This window comes from Protopterus annectens, chromosome 7.part0 (assembly GCF_019279795.1).
Source record: "Protopterus annectens isolate FY-2018-M chromosome 7.part0, PAN1.0, whole genome shotgun sequence".
Taxonomy (NCBI): domain Eukaryota; kingdom Metazoa; phylum Chordata; order Ceratodontiformes; family Protopteridae; genus Protopterus; species Protopterus annectens.
In genome coordinates, this window is record NC_056739.1 from 36477931 (window position 1) to 36494349 (window position 16419).

Here is a 16419-nt window from a genome sequence, read left to right on the forward strand (position 1 = left end):
GTTTACCTACTTGCTTGTATATTTCTATTTTTGTTTAACGGAGTAAGCACACTAGGCAAAAATACCTCTTCACACGGGTGACATGAAACGCTGCCTGGTTAAGTACCTTGCTCAGAAACACAAACAGGCAAATGGAGACTGGGTGAATCAAACCCACGACTACTGGATGAAGATTGTTTAGTAGCCGTATAAGCGTTAATCTTTCCCATTAGATTAGCAAACATGGATATTACCATAAATGTTTCAGTACTTTTCAGTACCACACAAACCACATGACAGTGGAAAGGGTCAAGAGCACAAAGTTCTTGGGTGTTCATATCAATGATAACTTATCCTGGTCAGTCCATGTATCCAGCACAGTCAAAAAAGATCAGCCCTAGGTTCTATATAAGCTTAGTCAAACGAGGTTCCCTGGCTTTCGCCACCCAAGAAAATTACTTTCCTGTGCTCCTGTTGGGCAGCGCCACAGCAGTGATCCCCAGGATGAATTTCCTCTTTCCCATCCAATTGTCAAGATTTCTCTTAAAGAGGGCTAATGAGGAGCTCTGCTTGACATGAATGGGTAGCATGTGCCAGAGCATGGGAATTCTCTGGGACAGGAATCTATCCCTCCAGCATGCTCTGTTTATTGTGGTGACAAGGTTTAGGTCCCTGGAGCATGTGGCTCAGTGAGACTGGGATTTCTTTAAGTGTAGCATGTCCATCAGATCTAGGTTAGACATGGCTGTGTGTGTTAGGCAAAGGTCGCCTCTGAGTAGGTGATATGTGACAGAGTTGAGCTGGAGTTTCCTGACACAGACTGCGTATGGCATCTGTTTGAGGCTGGTAATCCTCCTAGTGAGGTATTTCTGTGGCCTTTCTAGTTGTTGCAGATGTCTTGAGAGGTACATGCTAAACGGGGCATTGTACTCTATAATGGGTCTGATGAGGGATGAGTAGAGAGGAACAATGACCTCTCTTTCTCTGGAGGAGAACCCCTTTGTGATGAGGTGTGCCATGTAGAAGGATTTCCTGACTACTGTGGCGAGGTGATTATCAAAGAAGAGACTGCTGTCCACCTGTGTCCCGATGTCTCTTATCACACTTTTGGTGTTTAGTAGGCTACTGCTTATGCGGTAGTTCACGGGTACGGTGTTTTTCCCAAAGGGGATGACAATGCACTTCTTGGCATTGAGCTTTAGGCTATGACTTTGACAACAAGCATCAGTCTCAGTAAGGCCTCTTTGCAGAATGTCCACATCCTTGGGCAAATCTATTATGGCTCCTAGTTTGCAGTCATCTGCGAATTTCATTAGCCAGAGACCAGCTGTATTAGCCTGGACTTCAGAGAAGTAGATACCGAACAGGAAAGGACCCAGGACCAAATCCTGTGGTACTCTGCTTGTCACTGGTCTGAAGTCGGATTTGGAGTTGGCTACTTTCACTGTGTGGGTTCTGCCAGTAAGCATGTTGGACACCCATCTAATGACATATGGATTTATGCCTAGTCCTGTGAGTTCATCTATAATACCAGAGTGGGGGATGGTGTTGAAAGCCTTGGTGAGGTCAAGATAGGCTGTCTGCACCACCTTACCCTCGCCTACTGCTCTGATGACTGCTTCAAAGAAGTCAATCAGGTTTAGGAGGCATGATCTACCTTTTACAAACCCAAATTGAGTGGGGTCCAGTGTTTGGAGGTTACCTATGTCTTTCTTTATAAGGTCCAGGATGATGCGTTCCATGGCCTTGCAGACCAGGCTTGTCAGGCTAAGGCTAATGGGGCAGTAGTTCCCAGGGTCAGTGGTGGCACCCCCTTTGTGGAGTGGGATAACTGTCGCTGTGGCCATTCCACAGGCACATAGCTAGATGGGGTGCCAATAGTTCTGTAGTTCGTGCAGAATGCAGCCTGGGATGTTGTCTGGTCCCATGCTGTTTTCTTGGCTTTGGAGAGTGCAGTCTTTACCTGTGCGTCCATGATCACAGGGGCTTTGCAATTTCCTGTATGGAGATGGGCCCTTTGGAAGGCAAGGGGGGGTAAAGTTTACACTGAACCTGTCTGCCAGGATGTTAGCAATATCAGTTGGTTCAGTAAATGTTGTGGCATTGTGCTGTAATTCTGAGCAGATCTGACTGTTGCCACTGAGATTCTTGACATAGCTGTAGAAAGCTTTGTGGTTGTCTTTAGAATCCATGGTGATTTTATTTTCATAACTAGCTTTGGAGAATTTTATGAGGGATCTCAGCTTCCTGCTGAGGCTGACCAGGGAGTTCCTGCAACGATGGGATTTTACTCTTTTTTGCAACAGTTTCTTCCATCTGTTGTAGAGTTTGTTTATGGCAGGGAACCACCAGATTGGCTTCCTTTCTTTGAAGGATAGCATCTTGGTTCTGTTGGGGATGGCACGGTCCACGCACTCGTGTATGGGCTTATACAGTGCTTTTGTACATGATTCAGCGGTCGTGTCTCATGTTCCATCTGTGTGGGTGATGTGAAGTTGCCCCCTTCTGACTTAAGAAGCATGAAGTTGGCTTTGGAGAAATTTTTTACGGTGGTTTCCTTAATGGGGGTGGGGGTTGGGGGCGGGATATGGATGTCTAGGGTGATTAGCTTGTGGTCGGACCTGACCAGCAAGTAGTTGACCTCTGGCATGGAGCATCTGTTACTCATATTGGTAATGACCAGGTCCAGGATGTTGCTGCCCCTGGTAGGGGTATAGGCAAGCTGATCCAGGGTGTTGGAATCGATGAATTCCAGAAAACGTTGGGCAGATGAGTTAGTACAGGAGTAGTTTTCCCAGTTGATAGTGGGGTAGTTGAAATCGCCCAATGTTAGGGTATTGGGCTGTACCTTAATATTACCCAGTATATCGAGAAACATGGAGTTGCGTCCTGGGGCATGGCGGGGGATCTGTAACAAGCTACAACCTGAACTGCAGTCTTGCCCAGTGTTAATTGTACTTGGATAATTTCGGATGCATTATGTTGAGCCACTAGCCTGGAGGTGTGGATATCCTTTATGAATATGGACACGCCTCCTCCTCCTTTAGTGTTTTGGTCCAGGTTAGGTGGCCAAGAGGTGTGGTAAGAATTGTAGCCTGGTAATGCAGGGGTGCTCTCTAGAGCCTTAAACCAGGTCTCTGTCTCTGCACAGATGACGATGTTGTCCATCTTAAGGAGTGGCTAGAGTGAGTGCATTTTGAGGTTTAGACTTCTAGCATTGAGTAGCATTACCCTTAGATTTCACTTGTTTGTATCTACTATGGTAGTGCGTTTGATGTTTGAGCCTTGCCTAAAAAAGGCACTATAGGGGCAGCAAGAGCCTTAGCCAGATTCCGGAATCCCAGAGGCAACAGGGGCAGGCCATCTCTGGCAAAGCATCATGGACTGCCAATAAAGTCATCCCAGGCAGACAGACACTGGATCCCCTTGGAATGACACCAGAAGCTTAGCCAATTGTTGAAGTCAATCATTTTGTCCATGTACTGTGGTATCATTCTGGGTGATGGCAGGATGCTACTCAGAGCTAGTGTCATACCTGCCTGGACCACATGGTTAGAGAGGTCTTCATGTCTTTTTTCATGTAGTCCAGGGAGGTACGTCTCAGGTCATTCACTCCAACATGGACAATGACAGAGTCATATTTGTACTTGTTGTGGAGTGACCTGAGTGCATGCGTTATATGGTGGATCCTGGCACCTGACAGGCAGCTGACAGTAACATTCTCCTTGTTTAGCCTGGTGAGAGGGATGTCAGTGTGCCTGACTATAGAGTTGCTAATGACTAGTGTGTTGGGTATGTTGTTTTGCCTTATGAGCTGAGGTCGAGAGGCACACTGATTTTGTGGGCTATGTGTTGTTTGGGTAGTGTTGGGGGGGTAGTGGTTGCTTGCATTTCAACTTTGGAGGTCTCTGTTTGGGCAGATTTTTATTGAGAGCTGCAGCAAATGTAGGTGTGTGCTTTGTGTTACTATGTGTGGGTTTGTGTGGTGCAGGTTTTGATGGACTATGTGTAGAGTGCGGTGTGGTGTTTACCTTCTCCTCTTGACTGTCTAGTCCAATCTTAGCTGGAGAGAGCTTGGCTTCCAGTTTGGCTATATAAGTGCATCTCTCACAGGTTGTAGTGTTGGGTGGTAGGAGGAGAGGTTTGTCAGTGTACATGAGGCAATTGCTACATTGCCCCAAGATGCCCAGATTCATCAGGTGGACAGGAGGAAACACCAGAAGCTGACCCTCAGACATGCCTGGTTAGTGACCCTTGGACATGCCTGGTTAGTGACCCTTGGACATGCCTGGTTAGTGACCCTTAGACATGCCTGGTTAGTGACCCTTGGACATGCCTGGTTAGTGACCCTTAGACATGCCTGGTTAGTGACCCTTAGACATGCCTGGTTAGTGACCCTTGGACATGCCTGGTTAGTGCTTATTAATTTAAATAATAAGAACTGATTTCCTCTTGATAAGTGAGGAGAGTTTATTGCTGCAGTAACTTGTAGATTATTTAGTGCTTGCAACAAAATTTGTACAGTACTGAGCACAAAAACAGTTTTGAGTGCTAAAACTAGAAAACTGGCTAGTTCTAAAGGAAATTCTGAAGAGCAGACTTTCTGGCACAATAGTTTAACTGTAGTTAAACGCTGCTGCGCGATGTGCAAAACCGCTCAAACACGGGTTTTTAAACAGAAAGATGAAAGGGATAGAAACAGCCGAAAATGGCCAATAAAGCTACAGATTCTGAGCTGAAACCATTCCTCCAGTGACAGATAGGCTGTTCAAAGCTCACCACTCTCACTGATGAACAGAGAAGCTTCTCTCTGTTAGAAAGGTCTGGGCAACACAGAAACTTACAAACAGCCCAGAATTCATCAAATTCTGAAAACTGGACTCTACTGGTTCTAGAAAGGCTGGAAATGAATAGAGAGATAGGATTTTTTGTTTGTTTGTTTGTTTTCAAAAGTTAAAGCAGATACAGGAATACAAACACTTTTAAAACAGAAAATGGCTATGGCGCTTGAGTGTGTAGCCCTTAACAGTTGAAAAACATTTAAAATGATCAATTAAAGTGCAAACAGTATAAGAATTCAAAAAACAGTTCAAATAAGTAGCAAAGTTAATAAAAAATGGTTGGAATAATGCGGCTAGCAAAAATAAGCAATAAAAAGCAAAACAGAGGTACTTAATCCACTCAAAATCTCCCTTTTTTCTCTCTCTCTGCTGCTGTAGGACTCTGCAAAACACCCAGGCAGGCTCTTTCTGAGGTAATACAAGCGGAAATACCGCGCAAACAGGTTTTTAAACAGAAAGATGAAAGGGATAGAAATAGCCAAAAATGGCCAATAAAACAACAGATTCTGAGTTGAAACCACTCCTCCAGAGACAGATAGGCTATTCAAAGCTCACCACTCCCACTGATGAACAGAGAAGCTTCCCTCTATGTTAGAAAGGTCTGGGCAACACAGAAACTTACTAACAGCCCAGAATTTGCAAAATATGAAAACCGGTCTCTGCTGGTTCTAGAAAGGCTGGAAATGAACAGAGAGATAGGATTTTTATATATGTTTGTTTTTTTTCAAAGGTTAAAGCAGATACAGAAATACAAACACTTTTAAAGCAGAAATATGGCTATCGCGCTTGAGTGTGTAGCCCTTAACAGTAAAGCAGTTGAAAAACACTTAAAAACAATCAATTAAAGTGCAAACAGTATAAGAATTCAAAAAGCAGTTGAAATAAGTAGCAAAGTTAATAAAAAATGGTCGGAATAATGTGGCTAGCAAAAATAAGCAATAAAAAGCAAAACATAGGTACTTAATCCACTCAAAGTCTCCCTTTTCTCTCTCTGCTGCTGTAGGACTCTGCTACAAACATTGATAACTCGGCAGAGCAATATTATAACATCCATAACATTTCTACTGTTGAATTAATGGATGATCAAAAACAACTGTTAAATAAAGGACTCAACTATGTTCCTGGTTTCTTTACCGATGAAGATGATAAGGTCAATGATGTTCTGGCTTTTTGTAGCAGACTTAACCTTAGATAATTTTTTGGTTCAAGGGAATCATCCAAAGATCTACTGATTTCAGATTTTTGAAATCTAACTTTATACCCCCAATGAACAAATATGTATCCATCTTTCAGCAAGCAGTGCACAAAGATTTACATTTTAAATTGTGTCAATCTAGAATTCTTGGTCATAACCTGTCAGTGAATGACAGGCCTTGCTTGAATTGAAAACTAACACCAATATAGTTATTTTCCTGGCAAATAAGGGTGGGGTGGGGGTCATTATGAATTTAGATTATTATCTGGCTGAGGGAAATAGACAATTGTCTAACCCACAGCATTACATGCATATGCCCATTGACCCTACCTTGAGCTTCTACAAAGACATTGATTTGTTCCTCAAAAGGGCTGTTGATGAGGGAATCATTAAGGATTTGGTCATGCAACATTTGGTGGTGGGGGATCCCAAAAAGCAGTATCTTTATTTATTGCCGAAGATACATAAAAGTAAGAATAAACCCCCGGGGGAAGGCCTATAATTTCAGGTATGGGATCTTTGATGGAACCATTATCAGCCTTTTTGACACATTATATATGCTGACATTTTTATGGGATATTTGGAAGAGCAGTTGCTATATAATGATACCCATAATATTTATCTAAATGAGACAGATATTTGGAGAAGATTGCTGGATGGTGTAGCGAGTGGACAGGCAATATTTGTTGGAGTTTGTACAGTAACTAAATGACAACAAGTGGGGGACTGAATTCATATTGAATTGTGAAATTCAACAAATTAACTTTTTAGATGTTATGATCATAAGAAATCCTGATGATACCTTACGAACGCAGGTTTTCAGAAAATACCCCCAGTACAACAGCTTAGGTTCATAGGTAGGTACTAGGCTATTGGCCCTAGGGCCTATACAAGCCTAGCCAAAAAGGTACCCTGGCTTTCGCCACCCAAGAAAATTATTTTCCTGTGCCCCTGTCAAGCAGAACCACAGAAGTGATCCCCGGGGTGAATTTCATATTACCCATCCAATCATCAAGATTTTTCTTGAAGAGTGCTAATGAGGAGCTCTGTTTGACATAGTTAGGTAGTCTGTTCCAGAGTATGGGAAGTCTCTGGGACAGGAATCTATCCCTCCAGCTTGTTGTGTGCCTCCAGTTTACACCCACACCACATCACCAAAGATATGCCCAAATCCCAATTCCTACGTATTAGGAAAATATGTTCTACGCAGGAAGAATTTGATTTATTTCAATAGGACCTTTCTCACAGGTTTCAGGTCAAGGGTTATAGACAGCAGGATGTTGTGTCTGCCAGTGATTGGGCCTCTAAGCAAGTAAGATCACAGCTGTTGGAATATAAAGATAAAGGAAAGAGGGATGATTCAGACCATCAGGTTTGTGACGAATTATGGGCGCAATGTTAATTTGGTTAGGGATGTGGTGGCCAAAATTGGAATATTTTACTAGCCAATGAGGAATTGCATCAGATGCTTAGTTCTAGGTGTGAATTTTCTTATAGGAGGGGTAAAACTCTGGGATCATACTTTTCACATTTCAAACAGGACAGAACCAGGGGTCACTCGGGTTACAAATTGATGATCACTGGGGACAAATTGTTGGGTTCTTTTCTGTGTGGCCAATGTACTTTCTGTAAGTTTATGTATAAGTCTAAACAATTTTCCAGTAAAAACACCAGCCAAGTTTTTGATATAAGATTCTTTGCTAACTGTGGAACAGATTGGGTGATATATTTGGGGTTCCTATCAGATAACCGAAGACACATAATATCGAATGAGTCCTGGTCGAACTTAAAACAATGAAAATGCAAAATAGCGAAATGTCTTTTAAGCAAATTCTTTCCCAGGGAAAGAATTTGCTTGGCCGGGTCCGTTACTTTGCCATTGTCAGCACTGTAGTGTGATCTTGGAGTTGGTATATTTGAGTAGGGGGGTGGGGGTGGGGGGGGGGCAAAGCCTTCCACTTTATGTATTATTTCAATTTGTTTTTTTTTTTTTTTTTTTTTTTTTTGGAACAGCGATTTTTTTCCCCTTGGAAAAAAATCGCTGTTCTGAGCTTTCGAGATTGTAAGCTTTCGCTTACATGGGTTTGATTATTCATCGTTCGCTTTTTTAAGTCTTCGATGATATAATACAGACCCTATATTTGGTCACTTGTACTTGCTGAGCGTTCTATATAGGTCAAACTTCCCGTCCTTTAAGTATACGCATGTCTGAACATTTTAGCAATATATGGAATAAGAGATTAACTAATGCCTTATATAGACACTGCATCTCCAATAATTCTGCCAAGTTTTATTTTACTGTTATTGACAAAATTGAGGGAGATAGAGGCAATAAACTTGGCTGGCATTCTATTCTAAATAAAAAAGAAAAGGGGTGGATAATTAAATTAGGGGGGCTTTTTTCTCCTGGTCTTAATGACCAACTTTAATTTGGTGTATTAGTATTTGTCTCTATAGGATATGATGCAACAGGAAGATGGTTGTTTAATTAATTATTTATTGTGTATAAATGGTGGTTTCTGCATCCATACTCTTATCACTGAAGAAGGTAGGATGCCGAAACTGGGATGATAATGTTGGAACCACTTCAAACCCAATAAAATATACATCCCAAACAAAACCAAGACACAATCGTCCAAAGGCAGGCATCCAGTCTGGTGGACCCCAGCCATAAATAAGCTGTACAACAGAAGGAGGAAGCTACTACATGACAGAGCAAAATACCTAAAAGGGAAGGCATCTCTGATCAGTAATAGCAAAAAACTACGATCCCTCATAAAATCCACCGAGGCCAGCTTCGAGAAAAAAATTGCACAGGACTCTAAAGAAAATCACAAGGCTTTCTTTAGTTATGTTAGGAACCTGGGTGGAAACTTCCAGATATGCTCAGAGTTGATCCAAAATGACAAAAAATATGCTGAACCCACAGACATTGCCAACATCCTGGCAGACGGATTCAGTGCAAACTTCTCCCCCCCTCCCCCACAAAAGAGCAAATAACTATCCCAGCAGAGTGCAGCCTCCCTAACATCTCAGATGCTCAGGTGAAAGCCGCCCTCTCCAAAGCAAAAAACACAGCATCAATGGGACCTGACGGTGTCCCAGGTTGCGTCCTACATGAACTTCAAGAAGAGCTAAACCCTCACATAAAGCTGCTGTTTAATCTCAGCCTTACCACAGGTTATGTACCAAAGAATGGCGTACAGCAACAGTGGTCCCACTCCACAAAGGTGGTGCCTCCACGGACCCTGGAAACTATCGCCCCATAAGCCTGACTAGCCTGGTCTGCAAAGCTATGGAAAGGATCATCATGGAACTCATAAACAAAGACATTGGGGACCTACAGACACTACCCAATTCGGCTTTGTTAAGGGCAGATCCTGCCTCTTGAACCTGGTCGACTTCTTTGAAACAGTCACCAAGGCCATTGATGAAGGGAAGGTAGTCCACACAACTTACCTGGACCTCGCAAAAGCCTTTGACAGAATACCCCACTCGGGCATCATAAATAAGCTAACCAGCTTAAATATCAACCCCTATGTCACAAGATGGGTTGCAAACTGGCTCAGGGATAGAACCCACATGGTCAGAATTGCAGGTGCTATGTCAGACTAAACCAGTTACAAGTGGCGTCCCACAAGGCTCAGTCCTGGGACCTCTCTTGTTCGGTATATATTTCTCTGAGGTACAGGCTAACATGGGAGGACTATGGCTGACCAAGTTCGCAGATGACTGCAAACTGGGTGCCATAATCGACTCGCCGACTGACACAAGTATCCTCCAAAAGGGTCTCGCAGAGACGGATAACTGGTGCCAGAGCCATGGCGTAAAGCTAAACGCCAAAAAGTGTATAATTATACCCTTTGGCAAAAACAAAATACCCACAAATTACCACATAGGTGGTAATCCATTAAGTAAGGAAGAAGTAATTAGGGACCTGGGGACCCAAGTTGATAGTAATCTCTCCTTTGACAACCACATTACCAAAGTACTTAGAAAAACCTTCTATATAGCCCACCTTATCATGAAAGGATTCACATCTAGATCAAGGGAGGTCATAGTGCCCCTTTATTCATCCCTCATAAGGCCCATAATAGAATACAATGCCCTATTTGGGATGTACCTTACCCGACACCTGCAGCAACTAGAAAGACCCCAAAAGTACCTCACAAAGAGGATAAAGGGACTCAAACAGATGCCATATGCTGCTCGGTTAAAGAAACTCCAGCTCTACTCAGTAGCATACCGCCTACTTAGAGGCGATCTATGCCTGACGTATAATGCCATGTCAAACCAGGACTTAATGGACATGCTCCACCTCAGAAAATCCAAATCCCTTAGAGTTACGTGCTCGAGGGACTTGAACCTCAGCACAGAAATAAATAGGACATGCTGGAGGGACAGATTCATAACCCAGAGGCTCCCTTCGCTCTGGAATAGAATCCCAGTCCATGTTAGGCAGAGCCCCTCACTGTCTCTCCAAGAGGAATCTTGACGAGTGGATGGGAGATCGTAGGTTTACCCCGGGGATTACTTCTGTTTCACTACTAGACAGAGACACAGTAAACTAACCTAAAAAAAAGGGCACAGAAAACTCAATTCAATGGGTGGCAATAGCCAAACACACTCTGGCTAGTCTTATAAATGCCCTAGGGCAGATAGCCTAGTATGAACCTATGAACCTATGTAAGCATTATACACCTTGTTGCTGACAGATTGTAAAGATTCCCTGCAGACTGCTCTATCGGAGATGCTGGGTGAGCAAATTGAAGTAACTAAGGAAATTATTTCTTTGAGCTATGATACAAAATCAGAATTGCTTAGACATAGTAAGGCCTTGCTGAGTCTGATTATGGCTGCCAAAAAAGCAGTTACTAGAACATGGAAATCCAAGTCTAAACCAACTTTAGTAGAAGCAATGAAGATGCTAACAGAGATAAAACAACTGGAATTAGAATCTTTAGAAACACGAGTAGGAGAATATTACACAGAAAAAAATGGGAACTGTGGGATCAATACATGCAGAGAAGAAATGAGGTTTAAAAGAAGGCAAGATTTGAATGAGATATGTAATGGTTGACGGACAATGACTGGCTATATTATAAGTGGTATATAATGTTTGCAGCTACAGTTGTGTTGGCACTGTTTGGAATGTATAATGTTTGCAACTGAAACCTGTGTTGCTATGGTTTACTGTCATTTATATAGTTGTGACATGGCCTATGTCATACATAATTCAATAAAGTTGTTTCTTGTTTAAAACATGTGATAAGGTTAAAGTTCATGTGCATTGTTTTATGCATTGTCAACAGAATAGCGTTTGCATATATCTGCATGAATGTGATCACTATTTCGCTGAAAAACAACATTGTTTTAAGTTTAAATAAAAAAGTACCTTAAAAAACTTCTGCTGAATGTGGAGGTGTAATGAATGCACCGCCTAAATGAAGTACAACATGCTGGCAAGATGTAATGACATCACTCTTAAGGCAAGAATTACAACTGGAAGGTCTTCAGAACTCCAAATTAGCTATTTGTCAATCTGTTAACAGTTTAGCAAAACAACTGCATACCACTTTATTTTTTTACAAACTGTTACGTTAATGGTTAACAACTGCATAAATTCTTTACAATTCATTAGCTTTTCCAGATTACCCTAATTAGCTCTTGCCCCAACAATAATGTAATTATGTCCTGCCATCATGTTGTACTTGGGAGGCACATCCATTACTCATTCACATTTGGCAGGGATTTTAAAACCGATGTATCCACTTATTTTAAAAAGCAAACATTTTTTTCACAAAGGAGTATTCCCATCAAGATACATAGGAATACTTTTGCAGGAAAAACAAAAAGTTTTTCCTTGATCTTCTGCACGATTTTTTACTTTTTCTAATACACAACTGAGGTGCCACAGTGAAGATAATACTTTCTAGGGGAACCTCAGATGTAAGATGCCTTAAGGAATTGCTTCACTCAAGGCTGGAAAAAAGGTGGGAAGTCCCAAGAGGAAAAAGAGGAGGGGGCCCCAAGATAGGCAAGCAGACATGCACCTTCAATGAGACGTAAGAGCGCCTTGATTTGTAAAGGTCTGACGGGTACCGAGAATCAATGACACTGAAATCTGGTGGGAGTCCAGGTTCTGTCTCTCTCTCTCATACAAAAGGGATAATCTTGTCTACTTTACATCAAACTATTTCCTTTTATTTAGTTTCCTAGCCTTACTTAAGAACGATACTATGTCCTTGGAAAACCTTGTGTACAGGAGATGACAGCTATATTATCCAAGCTGTCATCCTCAGAGTCTTCAAGCATATGTATATGAGTGACCCCCTTGTTTTGGGTCAACAGGTCCACAGTACGAGAAAACAGGACAGGCTCTGTCCTTACCATACAGAGAAGGATGGACACTAATGCTGACATGGCCAAAGGAAGCTATAAGTAGCATTTTTGGCCTGTCCTCCTTTACCTTCTGTGTATTACCCTGACAACTAGCCCAATTTATTGAGACAGCATCCCCCCCCCGGTTACTTTCCTGCTGCAAAATTTTCTGAGCAGCTGTTGTTTTCTGAAGAAACAAAGAATGTCTTCTCCTGGCACACCCAACTGCAGACCAAATCCAGAAAGACTTCCCTATTCAAGTTAGGAGTGTTTGCCCCTGTTCTGATAAACTGGTCTGACAGAGTATTCTCTTGAGAAGGGATGTAAGATGCCCTGAGGGTTACATATACTATGCCTAGCCTGGACAGAGCAGTATGAGTGAGTTCCCCCTTGCTTATTAATGTAACACATCACTGTTGTGTTTTCTGTAAGGATATACAGGGTCTCTGGTTGTCAGGTCTCTTCAAGATTACTGTTATAACAATTTCTGAATTAAATGCTTATATCAAAGGGCTCTGGCTGATTAAGTTTGTAGATGACTGCAAACTCGTAGCAGTCATTGAATTCCCAAATGACTTGCCATCCTGCAGGAATGCTTGTCCTTAATAAATAAATGGTGCAAAATCATGGACTAAAACTAAATAAAAAAATGCATTATTGTATCCTTTAGGAAGTCATCTACCCCGGGGAACTACCGAACTGACAATATGCCCCCTAAGAGTTGACCCAGCTGTTTCAGATTTGGGAACCTATGTGGACAGTGACTGAACTTTTGACCAACATATACTCGTTGTAAGAAAGTCCTTCTCTATTGCACAACTTATAAACAAAGGTGTTGTGTCTGTAGCTCCATTCATGTCATTGTCCCCACTTTACTCAGCTCTCGGTAGGCCATTCATTGAATACAATGCCCCCTTTGGTATGCATCTCCCCAGACACATGCAACAACTGGAACACCCACAGAGATACCTTACACAAAGGATACAAGGCTAAGCAACATGTCATACATGGACTGACTCAAAACCCTGTTGCTATACTTGGTATCCTACAGACTGCTAAGTGGTGACCTGTATTTGGCATACAAGGCATCCTCCGACCCAGTAATGGATTTACTGCACATCAACCAGTGAAATGGCATCAGAAATACTTGGTCTAAGGATCTAAACCTTTTCTGCAACATCAACAGAATGGTTTTGAGGGACAGATATATCTTGCACAGGGTAACGCTGCTCTGGAACAGACTCCCCATCCACATAAAACAAAGTTCATCCCTGTCCGTATTCAAGCGCAACTTGGATCTATGGATGAGAAACAAACTGTTTACCCCAGCACTGCCCCCTGTATAGACAGAGGCAGCTTCTAAATGCTTTACCCCATGCATGAGACCCGCAAATTATCTTTAGCATTATCCCAGTTATTCTCATTAGGGGTGATATATAATTATCGACCATGGGATGGGGAAGGCCAATCACTAACCAAATGGGATAGGTCAATTTGAACACAAAAAGGGAAACTGGCAAGGCTTAAAATGGTCTACAAAGCCAGATAGTCTAATACTTACCTATGAACCTATAAGGGCAGCTAGCCTAGCACTTGCCTATGAACCTATAAAGGCAGCTAGCCTAACACTTACCTATGAACCTATAAGGGCAGCTAGCCTAGCACTTACATATGAACCTATAAGGACAGCTACCCTAGCACTTACCTATGAACCTATAAGGGCAGCTAGCCTGGTAGTTACCTATGAACCTATAAGGGCAGCTAGCCTAGCACTTACCTATGAACCTATAAGGACAGCTACCCTAGCACTTACCTATGAACCTATAAGGGCAGTTAACCTAGCACTTACTTATGAACCTATAAGGACAGCTACCCTAGCACTTACCTCTGAATCTATAAGGGCAGCTATCCTAGCACTTACCTATGAACCTATAAGGACAGCTACCCTAGCACTTACCTCTGAACCTATAAGGGCAGCTATCCTAGCACTTACTTATGAACCTATAAGGACAGCTACCCTAGCACTTACCTCTGAACCTATAAGGGCAGCTATCCTAGCACTTACCTATGAACCTATAAGGACAGCTACCCTAGCACTTACCTCTGAACCTATAAGGGCAGCTATCCTAGCACTTACTTATGAACCAATAAGGACAGCTACCCTAGCACTTACCTATGAACCTAAAAGGTCAGCTAGCCTGGTAGTTACCTATGAACCTATAAGGGCAGCTAGCCTAGCACTTACCTATGATCCTATAAGGGCAGCTAGCCTGATAGTTAACTATGAACCTATAAGGGCAGCTAGCCTAGCACTTACATATGAACCTATAAGGGCAGCTAGCCTAGCACTTACATATGAACCTATAAGGGCAGCTAGCCTAGCACTTACCTATGAACCTATAAGGGCAGCTAGCCTAGCACTTACCTATGAACTTATAAGAGCAGCTAGCCTAGCACTTACCTATGAACCTATAAGGGCAGCTAACCTAGCACTTACATATGAACCTATAAGGGCAGCTAGCCTAGCACTTACCTATGAACCTATAAGGGCAGCTAGCCTAGCACTTACCTATGAACTTATAAGAGCAGCTAGCCTAGCACTTACCTATGAACCTATAAGGGCAGCTAACCTAGCACTTACATATGAACCTATAAGGGCAGCTAGCCTAGCACTTACCTATGAACCTATAAGGGCAGCTAGCCTAGCACTTACCTATGAACTTATAAGAGCAGCTAGCCTAGCACTTACCTATGAACCTATAAGGGCAGCTAACCTAGCACTTACATATGAACCTATAAGGGCAGCTAGCCTAGCACTTACCTATGAACCTATAAGGGCAGCTAGCCTAGCACTTACCTATGAACTTATAAGAGCAGCTAGCCTAGCACTTACCTATGAACCTATAAGGGCAGCTAACCTAGCACTTACATATGAACCTATAAGGGCAGCTAGCCTAGCACTTACCTATGAACCTATAAGGGCAGCTAGCCTAGCACTTACCTATGAACTTATAAGAGCAGCTAGCCTAGCACTTACCTATGAACCTATAAGGGCAGCTAACCTAGCACTTACATATGAACCTATAAGGGCAGCTAACCTAGCACTTACTTATGAACCTATAAGGACAGCTACCCTAGCACTTACCTATGAACCTATAAGGGCAGCTAGCCTGGTAGTTACCTATGAACCTATAAGGGCAGCTAGCCTAGCACTTACATATGAATCTATAAGGGCAGCTAGCCTAGCACTTACCTATGAACCTATAAGGGCAGCTAGCCTAGCACTTACCTATGAACCTATAAGGGCAGCTAGCCTAGCACTTACCTATGAACCTATAAGGGCAGCTAACCTAGCACTTACATATGAACCTATAAGGGCAGCTAACCTAGCACTTATCTATGAACCTATAAGGGCAGCTAACCTAGCACTTACTTATGAACCTATAAGAGCAGCTAACCTAGCACTTACTTATGAACCTATAAGGGCAGCTAACCTAGCACTTACATATGAACCTATAAGGGCAGCTAACCTAGCAATTACCTATGAACCTATAAGGGCAGCTAACCTAGCATTTACCTATGAACATATAAGGGCAGCTAACCTAGCACTTACCTATGAACCTATAAGGGCAGCTAGCCTAGCACTTACCTATGAACCTATAAGGGCAGCTAGCCTAGCACTTACCTATGAACCTATAAGGGCAGCTAACCTAGCACTTACATATGAACCTATAAGGGCAGCTAACCTAGCACTTACATAAGAACCTATAAGGGCAGCTAACCTAGCACTTACTTATGAACCTATAAGAGCAGCTAACCTAGCACTTACGTATGAACCTATAAGGGCAGCTAACCTAGCACTTACATATGAACCTATAAGGGCAGCTAACCTAGCAATTACCCATGAACCTATAGGGGCAGCTAACCTAGCATTTACTTATGAACCTATAAGGGCAGCTAACCTAGCACTTACATAAGAACCTATAAGGGCAGCTAACCTAGCACTTACTTATGAACCTATAA

At 42.5% G+C, this 16419-nt stretch overlaps 1 protein-coding gene across 2 annotated transcripts in view; it reads right to left on the bottom strand.

The window, feature by feature from the left end:
* Positions 1 to 16419, bottom strand: part of CELSR2 (cadherin EGF LAG seven-pass G-type receptor 2) — a 1401203-nt gene that overhangs the window by 517859 nt on the left and 866925 nt on the right. The gene's annotated exons all lie outside the window — the stretch shown is intronic.